At 37.8% G+C, this 24,209-nt stretch overlaps 1 protein-coding gene across 1 annotated transcript in view; it reads left to right on the top strand.

Moving 5' to 3' along the window:
• LOC122814457 overlaps positions 1-24,209 on the top strand; it is a 1,903,843-nt gene that overhangs the window by 903,852 nt on the left and 975,782 nt on the right.

Here is a 24,209-nt window from a genome sequence, read left to right as displayed (position 1 = left end):
AAAAATGGGGGGCAAGGATTTTGAAAACAGCCCAAAGGTAAACTTAATTCTCCAGCAACCAGATGCATTTTTATGAATGTGGGTTTTCATGCTGTTTCAATGAATATGAGTTTTGCCATTTCAATGAATGAGAGTTTCATGGGCAGACAAGTTTACTGCTCATGCTAAGTCTGTTTTCATTGTGAGACTGTATTGTTTGTTTAGCAAGTGGCTATCTGTGTTTGTGCTATTTTGTTTCAATATCTGTAATCATTGTAGAAGCACATTGGTGAGAACCAAATAATGGAACAGTGGAATGGCTGAGGAGGGGGCAGGGGTTGCTGCAGGAGGGGCTGCTCTGGGGTGGTGGTCTAGTACCCTTCCTAGAACCCTATTTGACTATGATCTGGCTCTTGTATTTAAAGTAGAAAATACATGTGCAATGGTAGCTGCAGTATAACTACATAACAAGGTATCTTTTTCGTATGCATTTAAATAATTTAAGGAAATGACTGGAGTGGCCTTATTGGGGAATGACCCAGTGGGCGTGGCTCAAATAGGGGTGTTTCATGAGTGTGGTATGGGTGGAGCTTAAGGGGCACCCAAGCACTACTGCCTAGGGCGCCATTTCGGCTAAGGCCGGCCCTGGGAATGACTTGAGTGCATGCGTTATGTGGCGGATCCTGGAACCCGACAGGCAGCTGACTGTAATTTTCTAAAGCTATGAGCATGGCACTGTAGGAAATCAAACAATCAAGTCTGAAGTACACCATGAGATCTATGATAGTGGTGAAACAACCACTGTCAGCCCAGTCTCCATCACCATACCACCACAGGAAATATCTGGAAGTAAGACAGATGATGTAGTTCATGTTGTTTTGGTGCTTGACCATTATTTTTGTGGGAAGATGGTAAACCAAGTCAGCCTGCACTAACAATGTGTGCATTACATAAAGCACTTCAAAGCTGTATGCAATGGTTAAACTATGTAGGTAAACCAGGTCAGCCTGCACTAACAATGTATGCATTACATAAAGCACTTCAAAGCTGTATGCAATGGTTAAACTATGTAGGAAAACCAAGTCTGTCTGCACTAACAATGTGTGCATTACATAAAGCACTTCAAAGCTGTATGCAATGGTTAAACTATGTAGGTAAACCAAGTCAGTCTGCACTAACAATGTGTGCATTACATAAACCACTTCAAAGCTGTATGCAATGGTTAAACTTTGTAGGTAAACCAAGTCAGTCTCCACTAATAATGTGTGCATTACATAAACCATTTCAAAGCTGTATGCAATGGTTAAACTATGTAGGTAAACCAAGTCAGTCTGTACTAACAATGTGTGCATTACATAAAGCACTTCAAACCTGTATGCAATGGTTAAACTATGTAGGAAAACCAAGTCAGTCTGCACTAACAATGTGTGCATTACATAAACCATTTCAAAGCTGTATGCAATGGTTAAACTATGTAGGTAAACCAAGTCAGTCTGCACTAACAATGTGTGCATTACATAAACCACTTCAAAGCTGAATGCAATGGTTAAACTATGTAGGTAAACCAAGTCAGTCTGCACTAACAATGTGTGCATTACAAAAACCACTTCAAAGCTGTATGCAATGGTTAAACTATGTAGGTAAACCAAGTCTGTCTGCACTAACAATGTGTGGATTACATAAACCACTTCAAAGCTGTATGAATGGTTAAACTATGTAGGTAAACCAAGTCAGTCTGCACTAACAATGTGTGCATTACATAAACCATTTCAAAGCTGTATGAATGGTTAAACTATGTAGGTAAACCAAGTCAGTCTGCACTAACAATGTGTGCATTACATAAACCATTTCAAAGCTGTATGCAATGGTTAAACTATGTAGGTAAACCAAGTCAGTCTGCACTAACAATGTGTACATTACATAAACCACTTCAAAGCTGTATGCAATGGCTAAACTATGTAGGTAAACCAAGTCAGTCTGCAATAACGATGTGTGCATTACATAAACCACTTCAAAGCTGTATGCAATGGTTAAACTATGTGTGCATTACAAAAACCACTTCAAAGCTGTATGCAATGGCTAAACTATGTAGGTAAACCAAGTCAGTCTGCACTAACAATGTGTGCATTACATAAACCACTTCAAAGCTGTATGCAATGGTTAAACTTTGTAGGTAAACCAAGTCAGTATGCACTAACAATGTGTGCATTACACAAACCACTTCAAAGCTGTATGCAATGGTTAAACTATGTAAGTAAACCAAGTCTGTCTGCACTAACAATGTGTGCATTACATAAAGCACTTCAAAGCTGTATGCAATGGCTAAACTATGTAGGTAAAACCAAGTCAGTCTGCAATAACGATGTGTGCATTACATAAACCACTTCAAAGCTGTATGCAATGGTTAAACTTTGTAGGTAAACCAAGTCAGTCTGCACTAACAATGTGTGCATTACACAAACCACTTCAAAGCTGTATGCAATGGTTAAACTATGTAGGTAAACCAAGTCAGTCTGCACTAACAATGTGTGCATTACATAAAGCACTTCAAAGCTGTATGCAATGGCTAAACTATGTAGGTAAACCAAGTCAGTCTGCAATAACAATGTGTGCATTACATAAACCATTTCAAAGCTGTATGCAATGGTTAAACTATGTAGGTAAACCAAGTCAGTCTGCACTAACAATGTGTGCATTACATAAACCACTTCAAAGCTGTATGCAATGGTTAAACTTTGTAGGTAAACCAAGTCAGTCTGCAATAACAATGTGTGCATTACATAAACCACTTCAAAGCTGTATGCAATGGTTTAACTATGTAGGTAAACCAAGTCTGTCTGCACTAACAATGTGTGCATTACATAAACCACTTCAAAGCTGTATGCAATGGTTAAACTATGTAGGTAAATCAAGTCAGTCTGCACTAACAATGTGTGCATTACATAAAGCACTTCAAAGCTGTATGCAATGGTTAAACTATGTAGAAGCAAAGCAAAATCAGTTGTCGCCTCACAGTGAGGCGCTGTCCGGTTCGATTCTCAGCTAGAGCGTCTTCTGCGTGGAGACATGCATGAATGGGCATACCTTCGTTGAAGGTTGTGAATCAGGGCTGGTAACTCGGCACGTAAAAATAAACTACCAATCAATAGTGGCGGAGTTCTGCTTTGGTGACCCCTAACCGGGAAAAGCCAAAAGACGGTTATAACATCAATGGTATATATATATATATATATATATATATATATATATATATATATATATATATATATATATATATATATATATATATATACCCTATATATATATATATATATTCCTACACCTGGATTGTCTTGCTATTTTTCCCTCTGGTAAATCATCTTTTCTTCTATTTTACTAGGTGTTGAACAACAAAAGAACATTATGTCTAAATAATCAAAAGTAATTTACTTTCAGTACTACTTACTGTAGAACTCTGGTTATTTAAAACTATGTTATTTCATTATCCACCTAGCAATACCCCCTTTTCTCCATTTTTACACATAGGGTCAGGGTTTCAATTCAACCATGACAATCAGCTAGAGCCAATGTTTGCACCCCTCGGAGGCTAGCCATGCCACAGTTGTATTTCCATACCACATATGTGCACTACGACCCACACATACGGCCAACATAGAGTGTCCAGTCTATATACTGCATGCCTTTGGAATGAGGGAGAAAGCTGAAGCACCAGGAGAAAATTTATATGAACACAGGAAAAACATGTAAACTCTGCACAGAAGGCACTCCAGCAGTAAATTCAGTGAGAGAACCTTTTGCAGAGATGCAACAATGCTACCCACTTTGCCACTGCCTCCATTATTATTTTGTTATGTCAACCTATATGTGGTTCTTTGAGTTCAGTGGATAGATATGTGTCATTCAGTACCAAAATTACTTTTGCAGGGTGTACCATCAGGTTCTGTCTTGAGGACCACCTTGTTTGATCTGTTTATGAACACTCTCCCAATGTCTAGGCCAGTGTGGTACAGTAAATCTGCTGAGGGTACTAAGTTAGAATTAAAGATTGCAAACATGTTGGACCACAGCATTTTAGTGTTTCCTTATAATGAGAAATATATTCATTATTTTAATGTGCAAATAATGTCAAAACAGATTTTAATAAAGATAAGTGTGCAGTGACACACTTTGGACAAGACAGCAGCAGCAAAATGTCTGCTGTTAAGTACTACAAGGATGTGGAAGTTAACATTTCTCATGGCATCGCTTTAGACACTCAAGTAGAGATGATATGTAAAAATATGCTATTATAAAATGTATCTATCTATATATATATATATATATATATATATATATATATATATATATATAAATGGGTCTACCTGATAACACCGACACGCCAAAACACAGACAACAAAATAACCAACACGAAAAACCGAAAAGTTCAAAACACGAAATTTCACATGCCCAACAAACCAAAATCCCGACAATCAATAAAACAAATACCTTTCCCAAAAAACACACACACAACACAAGCACACCAAAAACCTTACAAACCTACGCTAAACTTTACATACACAACTATCTATGCACTAACCTTAACCCAAATCCTAACCCTAAAGTCCATCACTATCGCACACTTACCTTACCCGCACCCTAACCCTAACTCACTTAATCCGCCCCTAACCTTCAAGTCTGTCACTATCGCACACTTACCTTACCCGCACCCTAACCCTAACTCACTTAACCCGCCCCTAAACCTGAACTCCGTCACTATCGCACACTTACCTGACCTGCACCCTACCCTAACGTCCGTTACTATCACACACTTACCTTACCCACACCCTGATCCTAACGTCCGTCCCTATCACACACTTACCTTAACATGTCGGTGTTCTCAGCGTTGGGATACTCAACTGTCGGTCTTCTCCGTTGTCGATCTTCCAATGTCGGTGTTCTCGTTGTCGGCGTTCTGAGATTTCGGCGTTTTCAGGTAGACCCCATAGATATATATATATATATATATATATATATATATATAGATATATATATATATATATATATATATATATATATATATATATATACACACACACTGATATCCAATAAGTATTTACCAGACACATATTTACTAGAAGCATACTTACTGCTAAGAGTTAATCTATGAGAAATGATTAAAATATTGGATTTATTTTGCATCTATTGTTATTAGAAGAGATTGTATCAATGGTTCATAGATTCATAATTGCATCTATTGTTATTAGAAGAGATTGTATCAATGGTTCATAGATTCATAGGTTGGTAGTAGGCTAGGCTATCGGCCCTAGGGCCTATACAAGCCTAGCCATAACAATTCCCTGGATATTTCTTTCCGCAATATTTACTTTCCTGGATCCCTATCTAGCAGGGCAACTGACATGATCCCCAGGGTGAATTTCCTATCTTCCATCCAATCATCAAGGTTCCGTTTGAAGAGGGCCAATGAGGCGCTCTGCTTGACATGTATGGGCAGTCTATTCCGGAGTATGGGGAGTCTCTGGGTCATTAACCTATCCCTCCAGCATGTTTTGTTCACTGTGATGACAAGGTTTAGATCCCTAGAGCGTGTGGCTCTGAGGGATTGGGATTTCTTTAAGTGGAGCATGTCCATCAGCTCAGGGTTTGATATGGCCTTGTAAGGTAAGCAGAGATCACCTCTGAGTAGACGATATGCAACAGAGTATAGCTGGAGTTTTTTTTTAGACGGTCAGTATAGGGCATCTGCTTTAAGCCTGTGATTCTTTTAGTGAGGTATTTCTGTGGCCTTTCCAGCTGTTTCAAATGTCTTGTGAGGTACATACCAAACAGGGTGTTGTACTCTATAATGAGTCTAATGAGGGATGAGTACAGTGTGACAATGACCTCCTTTTTTCTGGATGAAAATCCCTTAGTGATGAGGTCTGCCACATAAAAGGATTTCCTGACTGTTGTGTCGATGTGGTTATCGAATGCAAGACCACTGTCCACCTGTGTCCCCAAGTCTCTCATCACACTTTCAGTGTTTATTCTGTATTAACACCTGTGTGGTAATTCATGGGTACATATTGTTTCCCAAAGGGGATAACTATACATTTCTTGGCATTAAGCTTGAGCCCATGGCTCTTGCACCAAGCATCTGTTTCTGTAAGGCCCTTTTGTAGAATATCCACATCATTTGGGGATTCAATAATGGCTCCCAGTTTGCAGTCATCTGCAAACTTTGTTAGCCAGAGTCCCTTCTTGTTGGTCTGTACTTAAGAGAAGTAGATGCCAAACAAGAGCTGTCCCATGACTGAACCCTGAAGTACTCCATTTGTCTGGAGCTGGATTTGGAGTCAGCTATTTTTACAGTCTGGGTTCTGTCAGTAAGCCAGTTGGCAACCCATTGAGTGACATAGGGATTTATACCCAGTTTAGTAAGTTTATCTATGATTCCAGAGTGGTGGATGGTGTTGAAGGCCTTGACAAGGTCCAGATAGGTTGTGTGGACCACCTTACCCTCGTCCACAGCTCTGGAGACTGATTCGAAGAAGTCAATCAGGTTCAGGAGACAAGATCGGCCCTTTACAAACCCAAACTGGGTGGGGTCCAGTGTTTGAAGGTTGCCGATGTCTTTGTTTATAAGTTCCATGATAATGCATTGCATGCCTTTGCAGATCAGGCTTGTCAGACTGATGGGATGGTAGTTCCTGGGGTCAAAGGTGGATCCCCCCTTGTGGAGTCAGATAACTGCAGCTGTGCGCCACTCAGTAGGCACGAAGCCTGAGGTGAGGCTATGATTAAGCATGACACTTAGGTGAGGTGCCAGTTCATTTTGTAGTTCATGTAGTACACAGCCCGGGATGTCATCTGGTCCCATGGATGCTGTATTCTTAGCTTTGGAGAGTGCGGTTTTCTATCTGTGTGGCCGTGATTACCAGAATTTGGCAATCTTTTGGTGTTGAGATGGGCCCTTTAGGGGGTGAGAGGGGGGCAAAGTTTGCACTAAATCGATCTGCCAGGATATTGGCAATATCCTTGGGATCAGTATGCTTAATGCCATTCTGTTGTAGCTCAGAGCATATCTGAGCATTGCCATTTAGATTCTTGACATAACTATAGAATGCCTTGTGGTTGTCTTTGGAATTTTTGGCAATTTTATTTTCATAACTAGATTTGGAGGATTTTATGAGGGATCTCAACTTCTTACTGAGGCTGGTAAGGGAGTTTACTGCATCCTGGGATTTTTCTCTTTTCTGCAACAGTTTCTTTTTTCTGTTATATAGTGTGTTTATGGCAGGGGACCACCAGATTGGCTTCTTTTGTTTGGAGGAGAGCTTCTTGGTTCTATTTGGGATGGCATGATTCATTTTTACAGAGGTTTCCTTACTGTGGGGGTGGGGGTGAGATGTGGGGTGAGATGTGGATGTCAAGGGTGATTTGCTTGATCAGACCTAACCAATGAAGGGTGACCACTGGTGTGGAGCATCTATCTCCCATGTTGGTAATGACCATGTCTAGGATATTGGAGCCCCTGGTGGGACAATGGATTAGTTGATCCAGGGCATTGGAATTTATGAATTCCAAGAACCGGTGGGCAAAGGTGTTGGTACATGAGTAGTTTTCCCAGTTAATGGCAGGGTAGTTGAAATCACCCAGTATTAGGTTGTTTGGTTGTATCTGAATATTGTCCAGTATGTTTAGAAAGGTGTAATGAGAATCTAGGGGCATGGTGGGGGGTTCTGTAGCAAGCTACAATTTGGATTACAGTCTTACCTAGTGTTAGTTGCACCTGGAGAATTTCAGATGCATTGTGTTGGGCAACTAGGCTAGAGGTGTGAATATCCTTGGTGAATATGGACACTCCTCCACCTTTAATGTTTTGGTCTTCGTTTGGTGGCCAAAAAGTGTGGTAAGAGTTGTAGCCTGGTATTGCAGGGGTGCTCTCTCAAGCCATGAACCAGGTCTCAGTTACTGCACAGATAAAAAAAAAATTGCACTTTATTCATCTGCTTTTACTGTTCTTGAGTTTCTTCCTACATTATTACTAGGGTCATTGACTACAACTCTGATCTGAGATATATAACAATAAGTATTCTTTTCTGTGCATTTAAAGTGTTTTTTTTTTTATTCTATCGGCTTTATTTTCTGAAAAAACAAAACAAAAATATATATACTTGTCTCCTACCTTTCTAAGCTAGTATAGTGCAGTTTTCAGGTTAGTGCTGCACTAACAATGTGTGCATTACAAAAACCACTTCAAAGCTGTATGCAATGGTTAAACTATGTAGGTAAACCAAGTCAGTCTGCACTAACAATGTGTGCATTACATAAAGCACTTCAAAGCAGTATGCAATGGTTAAACTATGTAGGTAAACCAAGTCAGTCTGCACTAACAATGTGTGCATTACATAAACCACTTCAAAGCTGTATGCAATGGCTAAACTATGTAGGTAAACCAAGTCAGTCTGCACTAACAATGTGTGCATTACATAAAGCACTTCAAAGCAGTATGCAATGGTTAAACTATGTAGGTAAACCAACTAACAATGTGTGCATTACATAAAGCACTTCAAAGCAGTATGCAATGGTTAAACTATGTAGGTAAACCAAGTCAGTCTGCACTAACAATGTGTGCATTACATAAAGCACTTCAAAGCAGTATGCAATGGTTAAACTATGTAGGTAAACCAAGTCCGTCTGCACTAACAATGTGTGCATTACATAAACCACTTCAAAGCTGTATGCAATGGCTAAACTATGTAGGTAAACCAAGTCAGTCTGCAGTACCAATGTGTACATTACATAAACCACTTCAAAGCTGTATGCAATGGTTAAACTATGTTTACTACTAGGTTAGTGCTGAATTCAGGGCTGTGTTACAAGTCTCTCTGTTTGCCCATAACTTACTTAGCTAGAAGGATGTTTCTCTGTTCACCTGTGAGAGAGGGGAGCTTTGAGCAGCCTATCTGTCCCTGGAGGAGCGGTATCAGCCCAGAAATTAGTAGTTTATTGGCCATTTTGGGCTAATTTCTCTATCATTTCCCTGCTATAAAAACCGCATTTGCCCGGTTTTGCGTGCTGGGTAGCTGGGGTATAACTATTCCCGGCTCCACAAAGTCTCCTCTTCAATTTTTCCCTTAGAACTAGACAGACTTTCAACTTAAGCACTCAAACCATTCATTTCTCAGTCTGGCACTTGCTCAAAACTCATAGCAAGCACTTATAAACCCTAGCACTACACCCCCCCTATACTGTATGAAAGGACAAGGCTCTCTATTCGACCTTACCAGACAATCAGTAAAACAGTTCACTGTACCTATCCAAAGAGCAGTTTCAGGTGTACTCTCCAGTCCAACTGGTGAATCTGGGCATTTTGAGCCAATGTTACAACTGCCTTGTGTACACAAACAACCCTCTCCGCCTACCACCAAACAATAATACATGCGAGAGAAGCAATTATACAGCCAAACTAGAGGCTAAGCTCTCTCAACCCAAGGCTGGATCAGATAGTCAAGAGGAGAAGGGAAATACTTGCATCACACCACCAGTCTCACAAAGACCCATTAAACCAGCACCGACAAAAAACACACAAAAATACATGAAAACATACTTGGAGGCTCAAAATAAAAATCTTCAAAAGCAATAGGGACCTCCAAAGTAGACATCCAAGCAACCTCCACCCATAACACAAACCATGAAACACATACTTCACAAAACCAATGTGTCACACAATCACAGCCCTTAAGGCAAAATAACATACCCAACACACTAGTAATAAGTGACTCTATAGTCAGGCACACTGACGTCCCACTGATTAGGCTCAACAAGGAGAAGGTTACTGTTAGCTGCCTGTCTGGTGCCAGCATCCGTCACATAACACAAGCACTCAGGTCACTCTGGAACAAGTAGAAATACGACTCTGTCATTGCCCATATTGTTGTGAATGACCTGAGCCGTACCTCCCTGGATTACATGAAAAGAGATATGGAAGAGATCTCTGATGACGTAGCCCAGGCTGGAATGATCCTGACCCAGAGTAGCATTCTGCTCTCACCAAGAATGATACCGCAGTATAAAACAAATTTATCAATTTCAACAACTGGCTAAGTTTCTGGTGTCATTCAAAGGGGATCCAGTGTCTGTCCACCTGGGATGACATGCTCGGCAAGTCACGCTGCTTCGCTAGAGATGGCTTGCACCTGTCACCCTTAGGCTTTCGAATACTGGCCAAGGCTCTTGCCACCCCATAGTGCTTTTTTTAGGAAAGGCTCAAAAGACAAACCCACCACCGTAAATAGCACAAGTAGCAAAAAACTGATGGTAATGCTACTCAGTTCTGGAAGTCTAAACCTCAAAATGCATGCACTCGAGGTACTCGTATGGAAAAAAAATAGATATATGTACAGTAACAGAAACCTGGTTTAAGGCTCCAGAGAGCACCCCAGCACTACCAGGCTACAACTCATACCATACATTTCGGCTGCAGAACCCGGACCGAAATACAAAAGGCGGGGGCGTATCCATATTCATCAAGGATAGCCACACCTCCAGGTTAGTGGCACAGCACGATGTTTGAGAGATCATCCATGTGCAACTAACAACAGGCAAAACTGCAATTCAAATTGTAGCTCACTACAGATCACCCACCATGTCCCAGGACCCCCATTCCGCATTTCTGGAAACACTGGGAAACAAGGGTCCTACCAAACACCCTAATATTGGGTGATTTCAATTACCCAAACATTAACTGGGAAAACTACTAAAGTACTAACTCCCTTGCCCAGCATTTCCTAAAATTTATAAACTCAAACACCCTGGATCAACTGGTTAATACTCCCACCAGAGGTGACAACATAATATAAGTTAACAAAATGAACGTTTTGCTGCCAGCTTGTGCTTATCTTTAACAGTCATGAGGTTACCACACAAATCAATAACCTCCTGTTAAATACTGAAAGAATCAGCATACTACACAAATCAATAACCTCCTGTTACATATTAAAAGAATCAGCATACTACACAAATCAATAACCTCCTGTTACATACTGAAAGAATCAGCATACTACACAAATCAATAACCTCCTGTTACGTACTGCAAGAATCAGCTTACTACACAAATCAATAATCTCCTGTTATGTACTGCAAGAATCAGCTTACTACACAAATCAATAATCTCCTGTTACATACTGAAAGAATCAGCATACTACACAAATCAATAACCTCCTGTTACATACTGAAAGAATCAGCATACTACACAAATCAATAGCCTCCTGTTACATACTGAAAGAATCAGCATACTACACAAATCAATAACCTCCTGTTATATACTGAAAGAATCAGCTTACTACACAAATCAATAACCTCCTGTCACATACTGAAATAAATGGCTCAAGGTTGACATTAGCAATATTCAAGTACCTGGTAGCTTCTCTAGTAAATACACTTCCAAGAGATATAAGATTGTCATCCTATTTGGGAAAATGTAAAACTGAGACTAAGATCATGGTACCTTAAGCTAGTTGCAGGTATCACGATGGTCCATACAGGCCTTGAGCCTTTACACAAAGAACTTTGATTATACAAGCCTTGAGTCTGTATTAACTGTACATTAAAATGATGAAACAAGTCAAGGGCATTCAGAATTGCCATTGAGCTGAAACACCTGATGTTCATAAGGTTAATTTGCATATATCCCATGCGCCTCTGATACAAGAAGTTTGGGAGGTCACTCAGTGGACGTTGTAGCTTTGCTGGAGTTTTCTTTTTTTTTTTCACCTATAAGGCTAGAGAAACAAATGTATAAATTTTCCCTGAAGGCAGGCACAGTCTATAAAATTAGGACTCTTGTCCTTACAATGACAGAGCCCTGTCTGAACAAAAGTTCAGACTTATATATATTAAGTCCAAGATTGCCATTTCTTGGAACATTCTACTTTCTCTGGGGTATTTCAGAGCTGGTCTATATAAGTTCAGAGGATGGGGGGGGGGGTTTCCTCATTGCAAAAAATAATTTTAAATAAGAAGAGTGTTAGAGTGTATTGAAATTAATTCTGTTGTAAATATGCTGAAAGATAAAGCATAGAATAAAACGTTTGCTTAAATATATATATAGAGTTTAGCAATAGAAAATGGGCATCCATACTATATTTATAACAGACAGGCTTCTCTTCTTCACAGAATCAGAAAAAAAGCCTAAAAAGCAATTCTATTAATGGACACAAGATATTTCCTGAGCAGTTTAGTTCTCACAGATGTTTCCTTACAGACTTCTGTCAATGGACGTGTTTTTATATTTGCTAAAAGACATGTTTGTCAAAATATTAACAAAAGCTTGACGTAATTCCTCACAGATAAATGGACATGACTTTTTATAGAATCAACAGAAAACAATTCTGAAAGACTAATTCTCACATCAGCAGAAGTGCTTAAGAACAATCGAAAAGTCTAAAAACAGACATTATGTGATTTCCCACAAAAGCCCAAAAAAAGATATCAAGAGAATAACAGAATTTGAAGTGGGTGACAGAAAGGGTATGCATACTAAACTATGTTAGATGCATTTTGGTAGGAATTCAGGTTCTGAGGTAACTGGAGAATGGAAATCTATAAATCCATCATCCATATCAGTTGTGAAGGAAAAACTTTGCACATTAAATTTGTAAACTACAGTCGCACATCTGGTTTGCTATAAAAATAAGTTATCTATTAGTAACCATGCTTCCAGTGAAATAGTACTGTGCTGCAAAATATATTTCTTTATCAGTGTGCAATTTGAAAGGCTTGGTGCTTTAAACAGACTACAGATGCCTCATGCAAAACTCTGTCTCTCTGATTCAGCAGTAAACAGCCAGAAAGACTTTCTGTCTTAAGAAGACTTTGGGTCCAGTCCAGCAAGTACAGCACAGCATACAGCAGCAGCACCTACATAAATTAAAATGTTCAATGGTGACCTTAACCTGTATCGAACATAGGGAGAGTGGTGATGCCTTGTATAAGGTCACTCTAGTAAAAGCACAGTAACTAACATTTATGTTGAGTACTTCAGTTTTCTACAGTTTCTATAGTTTTCAAAAGTACAGTTTCTCAGACATCTGAGTCCAGAGTGAGACTGCAGTGCAGGAAAGTAAGCAGTGACATAAATTCTCTAAGAAAGGTAAAGAACAAAGTACAAGACTGAAACTGCAAGTTTTGTTTTACCAACTTCACAAGTGACTACAGAGACTTTTCAGTCATCTACAGTAAAGCAGCCTGGCCTCCTTCATCTCTGTGTACTGGTAAGAAAAGTTTTATGTGTTACATACAGTGTGGATTCCACTAAAGGTCATAATAGAATGGAATATTGGTATAGACAGCATATTAGCAAATGTAACACCTTATTAGAACAAGTTGATAATAAGGCATTATGCAAATGTATTACAATATTTGACTGGTATCTCAAAGAAAACCATATGTGGTATGACAATTTTTTATTGTATAAATCATATGAAACTTTCTGTGTACAACGTTATAAAAATACAGTGAATGCCATTATTCAAAGGTTAGACTGTACAGACAATTTTAGTGGTAAAGAACCAGAAAAAGTTAATATGCTTACATTATATTCAGATGTTTAACAGTTATATCCTGTCACCACATGTGAAAGGTTTATTTCAGAGTTACAACAACAGTCAAATCAGTTACTGACATAAACTCTAGTACATCTTGTTACAAAATAATTTAATAAACTTCTAAAAGACAGACACAATGAGTTCAAGAAGTTTAGACAAGTTATGAAAACATTTTTTCAAATGTGCATAGAAGTTTTAAATTCAGCAGATTAGGTTACTGAAGAATATCAGGAAGACCCTGCAGCATTACAGGAAACTCTTGAACAGCAGTTACAGAATACAGAAAATAAATTAGCTGAACTGACAGAGACTGACTCCTGCATACAACAGCTGAGCTTAAGAAAACATTGCAAAAGAGCAGGAAACTACACCCGATCTGTACAAAAAAAGATATATTTTACAATATGTTTATGTTTTGAAAATGGTTAAGCACACATGGTAGAATCTGATGTATGAACAAATCATTCTCAAATGTTTTACTTTCATTCAATTAAAGTAAGACATTTATCAGTACTACAGTAAAGTAGAGCATATGACTGCCATTCTCATAGCATAGTCAAAAGGTAAATGAAACAGTTCTACTGCATAAAAATCAGATGAGAGTAGTTAATAACAGTAAAAATCTGAAGTCAGAAGACTGGCATGCATGCATTTTCTTTTCATTTAAAGTATATCTGTTAAATGCACAAAAGCAAAAGGCAGACAACAGCAAATATAAATAATGTAAATATAAACGTGTTAGTTAAGCTAATATCTATTTTGTTTTTTACATTTTTTTTATAATTCTACAGTAACACCACAACAAACCATTAAAGCTCTGACAGACAATTTAAAAAAATAATAAAATCACAGATGCTATTAGTCAAGCAGTCTGCCAGTTAAATAAAAAAAAATACTGAAATACAAGTTAAAAAGTCAGTAAGCTAATTGTAAAATAATGTCTATATATGTAGTATAAATGCATAGTTATGCAAATTGCAAATATTATACTAAGTGTCTTGAGTTTTTCTAAAACATTATTGTTATTAAAACATAATTTTTAAATGTTCATATGCAGCACTATTTGATAACTGTAAAAAAAACGACACAATTGTGCATACATGCCATTAATAATCTGTTTGCAGGCAAATGTTAAAAGTAAAAAAAACTCAATTACATCATGTACAGCCAGCAAATGGGCCATAATAAACATACAATTCAAATAAATTAAGCAGAAGGGTACAAATAACTACTAGCAGTAGTAGGCAGCAAAGACAACACAAAAACATATTCTGTCAATGGAAATGGCCAACAATGATCAAATCAGACAAAGTTCTATAGTTTGTTAGTAACCTAATAAAGCAAATGTATAACCAAAGTGTTGGGCTGGCATACATTCTGTTCCCACAGCATAAAGCAACTAAACAATACTGCAATACTACAGGGGGAGGGGTACTTTCTCAGTTTTGCATTGACTGTATAAGCAGTACTACAGAAGGGCCTAAGATAAAGCTACAGAAAGAAAAATAATATCTCTCTTCTTCTTGACAATACTTTTTTAGGGGAAGGGGAAATAGGTATTAGTGCATTAGAAATACTGGTAAACAGATTAAACCTGACAGGCCAAAATATTTTACAAGTTGCTAATAGCTATTATGGTAGTTATTATTGTATTGTTTAGTATTAAATTGTATTTACAACCTGTTAAACTGTAAGCTATACAAGAGAGAGAGAGAGAGAGTAAAATATGTAAAAATATGTGAAAAAATGAGCAAGACTGGTCACTATTTTTAATATGTTTTTGACAAGACAATGTTGGTATGCAAAAGCATGGATGTTATTAATTGCTGGGTATGTAGTTTAATACCATGTCTCTGGCACCAATTTCATAGATACTTCTAAAGAAACATAAACATTTTCCAAGATTTTGCTTGATGTTAATGTTATTAAATTTGTAAGATTAGACTAAATGTACTTTACAGTCTTTGCATGTACAAATACAGAAGAATTCAGTAGAAATGTAATTAATGTCTAGCAACGAATATGTGTGGAGAACCATGTTTAAAAAATGGGTCCAAAGAACCTACTAGATTGAAATGCATGAGTAGCAAACAGTCTGTGTAAATATATACTGTATAAGAACACATTGTAAAGTAGCACATTCAAAAGTAATTTTTCAAGTTATAATTTAATCACTAGTTGTAATTTGATCACTTTTTTTGGACCACCATTTTATCTGCACCAGTATTGGTTACCCCAGTTAGAAAAAAATATATTAAAATATTGTATTCATACAGCTAATGGACTAATATGTAAATAGCATTCTTCAGTGTATAAATCATGTTTTCAAATCCTCAAGTATTAAAAGCCAATTTCAGTACTTTAAGATGCTCACTTCATTGCCAACTAAAGTGTATGGGCAGTTTAGAGATATGACCACAATGTTATGGTTAAAATTACATTGAAACTGCATATATTTAGCACTAAATAATGCTTGCAGTAGCACAGGGTTCTTGTCTCTTACAAATATTAGTCTATCTCTAATCTTCTGGTATAAAATGATTAATAAAAGTAAACAGTTAATTCAACTGTTGCAAAGAGTTGATAAAATAGTTCTAAGTCATAAATTAAATTCTGTGATTGCAAAAGAATAAATTAATCAAGTTAAAAAATAAAACTAAAGGAGACACAGCTCATAACTGATAGAATAGTTTCACAGAATTGACTCTAAAAGAAAAAGTTGTTGGATACATTCAGTTTTGGCAGTAATACTTGATATCATTGTATTACCTATGTAAAATTGAAGGTCACAGTGGTGCAGCAGTTAGCGTTATCACCTCAAAGCAAGAGGTTCTACCATTCGATTCTCAGCTGGAGTGCCTTGTGTGTGGAGTCTGCATGTCCTGCCCGCGGTCAAGTGATGCTAAAGGCAACCAGGTAGGTGCGAGCATGAATGGGTGTGCCTTATTTGAATGTTGGGCATTGGGCTGGCAACTCGGCACCATAAAAATCCGCTGCCAATCATTAGTGGACTGGAGTTCAACTGTGGCAACCCCTAACTGGGAAAGGCCAAAAGACATTACATTACTATATAAAAAAAAAGACTAAAGGTTTTGTTTCCTAACATGTTTCCTATAATATGACCAAAAAATACATATCAGTAGTGTTTTCAGTATGTTTTAACAATAAACAGAGGGAATTCTTAGAGTGTAATGAGTGTATTGAACAGTGAATAAAAGATTGAAATTAATTCTGTTGTAAATATGATGAAAGATAAAGCACAGAATAAAAAGTTTGCTTGAATATATGTATATAGTTTAGCAATGTAAAATGGGCATCCATATTGTATGCATAACAGGCAGGCTTCTCTTCTTCACAGAATCAGAAAAAGCCTAAAAAGCAATTCTATTAATGAACACAAGATATTTCCTGAGAAGTTTGGTTCTCACAAATGTTTCCTTACAGACTTCTGTCAATGGACATGTTTTTACATTTTCTAAAAAAAAAGCTTGATTTAATTCCTCACAGATACATGGACATGGCTTTTTATAGAATCAACAGAAAACAATTCTAAAAGGCAAATTCTCACATCAGCAGAAGTGCTTAAGAACAATAGAAAAGTCTAAAAACAGCCATTATGTGATTTCCCACAAAAGCCCAAAAAAGATACCAATAGAAAAACAGGATTTGAAGTGGGTGACAGAAAGGGTATGTATACTAAACTATGTTAGAGGCATTTTGGTAAAAACTCAGGTTCCGAGGTAACTGGAGAATGGAAAGCTATAACTCCATCATCCATATCAGTTGTGAACGAAAAACTTTGCACATTAAATTTATAAACCACAGTTGTATGTCTTGTTTGTTATAAAAATAAGTTATTTATTGGTAACTGTGCTTCCAGTGAAATGGTATCATGCTGCAAAATATATTTCTTTATCAGTGTGCAATTTGGTGCTTTAAACAGACTACAGATGCAGTCATGCAAAACTCTGTATCTCTGATTCAGCAGTAAATGGCCAGAAAGACTTTGTGTCTTAAGAAGACTTTGGTTCCAGTCCAGCAAGTACAGCACAACATACAGCAGCAGCTACGTAATAACCTAGTACCTACCTATGAACCTACCTATATAATTTTCTTGGGTGGTGAAAGCCAGGTTACCTTTTTGGCTAGGCTTGTATAGGCCCTAGGGCCAATAGCCTAGTACCTACCTATGAACCTATGAACATTTGACGTTTGTTTTTCTGTACATTTTTTGTTTGCTTTGAGTTTTGGGACTTTGCAATGTGAGTCCTGGCATTTCAATAGCAAGCCCCTCTTATAGTGCTCATAGCTGCACAAATACAAATCCCCACCTGAAAAATTTAGCCTTACTGCACTGTAAAAAGACACATCTGTTTTCAAAGTTTGCCAGATGTGCCAGTTGCAACTATAGTTTAGTTAACTGAATTAGTAAAATGTTCATATATTTTTATTTATTGGTCCTTCCACTAAACACACATTTATGCTGCAGTTAAATAAATAAAATACAGAAGACACCACAGTCTAGAAATAAACCAGTGCTTCAAGCAGTTTTCATAAAGCTACACATGCAACCTAATGTGTTCTTGTCTATCTAGGCCATTGTTAATGCAATACCATCCTTCCTCAGGGAAAAAAAAATATTTTTGTCATTTCAGTTTCATATGATAGATCTAGCTATAGCAACATTCTAAAACAGTGCTGACACCAGACATAAACATTGCCTAGAAACCCTTCCATTATTTAAGCAAACTATATTGCATTTTACCCAGCCCTATGTTCTTCCTGTTTCTCATAACATTATATAAGATGTGCTGTGTATAAATGTGACACCTCTGCACTGGCCTAGTAATCAAGATGTCTCAATCCTCTCCATTAACACCAGTGAGGGATGTGCACATTGGCAGGATGACAAGTAGACAGACAGTAAAGTACAATTTCCCTTAGGAGCACACAGAGAACACAGTCAGTCTGGGGCTGGTTTCTCCCTCTTTCTCCAGATCCCCAATAAGACTCCCCACTGGCACAGCTATAGGGTTAAGACCACAGCCATGTGATCAAGCCAAAACCTCTAGCACCCTCTCTGTCAAACCAGTGCTTCATGTCCCCATCCAAGTAGCTGACACACACACACACACACACTCTGAGATTTGAATTGTATACAAAAACATAGACCCTCCTCGGGGAAAGCTGGCATAGGTTAACTAGAATGCCCCCTTCTGCCCAGACTATAAGGTAGTAATCATTGCCTCCAACCAGCTCATCAGCTATTATAAGACCCTTTCCAAAGGGTGACCAATACTACTGTGTAACATTACTATTATCCAAATGGTGTGACCAAACTTTTAAGGCTATTTAAGAGTGGCCTGTACAGTGTCACCAAATACACATGCAAGTACCCTAAGAGCTTAAATATCTCTAAACAAACCAGCCACAATTAAAAAGGTTTAAATATATTTAATGATAAATAATAAAAGCACAAGACAATACTCAACTCAATACAATGACAACATAGTTCAGAATCACAGGAAATATTTTAAAACAACATTGCAGGACAGTCTCACATAAATATGGACATCATCTAGACTGATCTTACTATATTCCTATCTATCTCTAAGAGAAATACTATTATTTAACTCTTACTTACAGAACAAAGGAAGTACAGATGAGAAGTGCTGAAGATTTATATTCTCAGATCCAAGACAAGATAAAAAATGCATAGACTTTCTCTCTGACATAGTTCTTAAATGACTATCAAACATTTCTGCTGGGTTGTCTCTGATTACATCACTCTTGCACTTCTGTCATTAGTTCCTAGGCTAACAGAAACTTTAAAATTAAGACCTCTGTATCAAAAATACTTATCCCTAAGAAGTTGCCTGGAACTGGAAATCGTAAAACTGTTAAACAAATTTACCTCAGAAACCTGTAATTATTTCTGTTTCCAGACAATAGAAAGAATTTCTAGCTGCAGCCATCCTGTCTTTTTGCTGTATTAACTAATTTTATAACACATTGTAAAACTCTTCACTTATTTTGTCAGAGTTTGCAAGTTAACTCTGTATGTTCCAACTAGTCCTTAGAAAACACACATTTACATAGGCATATAGTTTATATACATTTCTCCTCTTTTCCAGCAGGGTACATTATGGTTACATTCTTGAAGCTCAGTACAGAACATACGGTTCAACACACCAGTAGTTTAATATACACAGAACATACAGTTTTCTTACATTTGTTAGACAAGCATACAAATCATATTACTATCCACAAATAGAATTATTTACAAAATTCCAGCTAGTTGGGCTGGCAGCCTTCACAATGAACACACAGACACACACACACAAAAAAAACCCCTCCCTCTGCCCCCCACCCAAATTTCTTAACTCAAGATTCAGGAACAAAGACTCAAAATCAAAAATGGATTTTAAAAGTTCTTTCTATATACTTGAAAAACTGCTAATATAATTAGCAAGCATATTCTGAAGGATCTGAAGTCTGAAACTCACATGTCTTTCATTACATAGTGACATCAATCCACAACATTAGTTAGCAATAATTACCCCCTATTAATTGGAAATCATATACAACAACGAAAATACAGGCACAGAGATTCCTGGATTTTGTAAGCACAAACTCTCATGATCTGATTGTCGATATGAGGGGCACAAACATACTGTATCTGGTCCTTACTAATATGGGAGAGTGCTGTACTCTCCCTAGTGTAATGTCTTCTCTGGTAAGGTCAAATGACAAAACTGTCTCCTTTGAAGTAAAAATAAAACTCAGAACCCCAGCTAACCCTGGAATGTTCAGGAACTACTCTAAGACAAATTTCCTAATATTCAGTACTAACCTGGCAAAATGAAGTCTCCCTAAACCTTGAGAACACTGCCTAAATGGAGCTGTTCACAGAAACCCTATACAAGCTTGTTAATAGTTGCATAAATGCAGCTATACCCACCAGGAATAAGTACATAACTAACTCAGAAAACAAGCCACCCTAGTCAAATCACATCAATAGGCTGTATAACAGAAGGAAGAAAACCATGGCAAAAATTAGGAGGTGTAGCACCCATCAAAATAAAAAAATGCTCATCAAACTAAACAAACAACTCAGAGAACAAATTAAGTCTACCAAAGCCAAATTTGAGGTAACTTTTGTCTCCTAGGCCAAGGACAACCACAAGGCATTCTTTAGCTATGTCCACAACCTCAAAGACAATACATAACATGTGCAGAGTGCATTGTAAATGGAGCCACCAATACTGAGCCAGAAGAATAAGCAAACCTCCTGGGAAACAACTCCAGCTCTAAGTTTACTACTCTCTCCTCACAACCTCAAGGAATACCATCAAATATAACTCCCTCTACTATCGCTAGAGAACCAGCCCTCAATGCTCTCTGTAAGGTCAAGAGCACTGTATCAATGGGCCCAGACAGTATCCCATGATGCCTTCTAATTAGCACAAAACATGACCTATTTGTCCCTCTGGAATTGCTATTCAACCATTGCTTCCAAACAGGCTTCATGCCACTTATCCATCTGTATAAAGGCAGGCCATCTTCAGACCCTGGAGACTACAGACCCATAGGTATCACTAGTCTCATATGCAAAGCCATAGAAAGACATATCATGAAAATTATCAATAATGACATAGGAAACCTCCACATACTGGACCCAAAACAATTTGTTTTTGCCAAGGCCTGGTCATGCCTACTCAACCTGGTGGACTTCTTTCAGAAGGTCACCAAAGTAATGGATGAGGGCAAAATAGTTCATACTGCCTACATTGCCCTGGCCAAGGCATTTGATGCAATACTTCACTCAGGCATTATTGACAAAGTCAAGAAGTTAAGCATAAACCCTTATGTTACCCACTGGATAGTCAGCTGAGTCACAGATAAGACTCAGAAGGTTAGGACTGGGGAGATCACCTATACAAAGAGGCCAGTCACAAGTGGAGTCCATCAGGGATTTGTCCTGAGAATGCTCCTTTTTGGCATTTACTTCTCTGAAGTCCAGGCCACTGAAAAAAGGGCCTCTGAATGACTAGATTTGCAGATGATTGCAAATTAGAGGCAGTCATAGAATCTCCCACTGGCACTAATGTTCACCAGGAAGGACTGACACAGACAAATAACTTGTGTCAAAGCTGTGGACTAAACTTAAATACTAAGAAATGCATAACAGTATCCTTCAAGAAGTCATTCAAGTCCTGGTAACTATCATATTGACAACACACCCACTAAGAGGAGATGCAGTAGTCAGGGATCTGGGGAGACACACAGAGAGTAATCTAGCCTGTGACCATCACTTGTCTACAACAGTCAGGAAATCATTCTATGCCCTACAGCTTATAAACAAAGGTATGACATGTAGGTCCAACGATGTCATAGTTCCCCTGTATTCAACATTCATCAGACCTATAATTGAGTACAGTGCCCCTATTGGTATGTACCTAATCAGGCACATTCAAAAGTTGGAACGTCCACAAAGGTTCCTCACTAAAAGAATACAGGGCATAAGTAATATGTCCTATGCAGACTGCCTCAAAACCCTATACCTGTATTCTCTCTCCTACAGGCTGTTGAGGGGAAATCTATGCCTGCTAAACAAGTCATTGTTAGACACCACCCTGATGGACCTCCTGCATATTCGCAAAACAAACATCAGAATTACCTATTCTAAAGACTTAAATCTTGTCTATGATATAAATAGGACCTGTCACTAGAAAGACAGGTATGCATCCCAAAGACTTCCCCATCTCTAGAACAGAATCCCCATACATGTGAAGCAGAGTTCCTCCCTAACACAATTCAAGTGTAACTTGAACAACTGGATGGGGGAAGCCATGATTCATCTCCCAAGTCTCTACTTATACTTACCAAGGGTACTCAAACTTGTCAGACATTTGGAGTGCATGCCTAGGCTTTAAAAGGCTTTTGTGGTCATTAGCCTACTACACAACTATGAACCTGTGAAAAACAACTTGCCAAAAAAGATACATTTTATCAGAAACAGATCAAATATATGAGGTAAAATCAGGGACATTTAGACCTATGCCCTCTACACATGAACACCCCCCCCCCCCCCACACACACACACACACAGATATCACTTTTTCCATAAGTTACACCCACTTATATGACTGTGCACAGCACAGATGTTTACTTGAGATTAAATGAATAAATGAAAGATAAATAATGGCCCACAAATGTATTTTAGCTCACTTCTGTCAGAACCATAAAGTAAAACCCACTGCAACCTACCTCTGCCCTGTCAGGTTCTTATCTCAAGAAGAAGAGACAAAGACCCAAAATCAAGTACATATTTTAAATATTGCTGTTATATACTATAAAGTTTTAGAATAATAACAAGCTCTGCTTCTGTGTTTTCTGAGGAAAATTACATTTGAAACTTGTATGCCTCTTATAGTTTAAGGAGTGCAATCCACAACAATTTGTCAGAAAATTACACATGGTATGAGGAACAGACCAAAACACCTTTCAGCTTCTTTGTTCAAGAATTCTAAACAAAGCCAAAAATAATGGGGACAAAGTTTGCTAACCCAGTAAACCCACTGGTCAAAGTGACCTTTTTCAGCTGTCACTATGCAGCCCTGTCAGTTTAGTGACTTCAAAGTCACAGAGAAGAAAAACAAAAGTGGAATCAATTAGACCCACTCTTTTCACTACAAGACACCCTTCTTTAATACCTCACAATCTAATTCACTTAAAACATTAACAGAACAATGGGCTTTGCAACAACATGCATTTTCCGAACAATAAGAACTATGAAACTCTGACTAGCATTACTGGCTACTTGTAATCTTCATTGATTTACCGGAAACTGAATTTAATGGGGGTCAGGCAAAAATTTGAAGCAAAATTAGAGACATTCTGCAAAACTAGAGAGAGTTGAGTGGCAGAATTATGCTGTATGCCTCATTACACACACACACACACACACACACACACACACACACACAGTTCATTTATCCCCAAAACACTGCACAGTTATTTACCAAATCTCCACAGCAACATCTTCAACACTAACCACCACTGAGTTTTTCCTTAAAGACCACACTAGTGCTGGATTGTACGCTTATCTGCTACTGTTCCATTTTTACTGTGACCAGTTCCAAGAAGTCTCCATTTGAGCCAATGAAAGAGAGGAAATCTCGGTTGTCTCACATCAAATTGGAGCAGTAAAGAAGAGCCAGACTTAGAAGATAAAGTTGCAGCACTCCACTAAAATTGGAGCAGTTGAAGGGCATGTTTCAGATAGTCCTTTGACTATCAATACAGCTGAAACAGAGAATATTTTAACAGTTACAACAGCTACAGAAGATATAGATCCTACAAAAGAAATCTGAGTCACCTGATCTAACAGAATAAGTAAGCTAGTCAACACAAATGAGTTTGAGTGACTTTTTTTATCTTTAATTAAAATAAACGTTGCATGTATGCTAAATGTTTTGTCTTGGGAAAGTAAAAAAAAAATATATATATATATATATATATATATATATATATATATATATTTTTTTAAAGGGGAGACATCCAGTAAGGGTGCAGTCATAGTGATGCATGTAGCTAATTGTGGGGGGTGGGATATAGAGGGATGCAATACTGGATACACTA

Source organism: Protopterus annectens, chromosome 10.part0 (genome assembly GCF_019279795.1).
Source record: "Protopterus annectens isolate FY-2018-M chromosome 10.part0, PAN1.0, whole genome shotgun sequence".
In the NCBI taxonomy this organism is placed as follows: domain Eukaryota; kingdom Metazoa; phylum Chordata; order Ceratodontiformes; family Protopteridae; genus Protopterus; species Protopterus annectens.
This window is presented reverse-complemented; position numbering and strand designations above follow the sequence as displayed.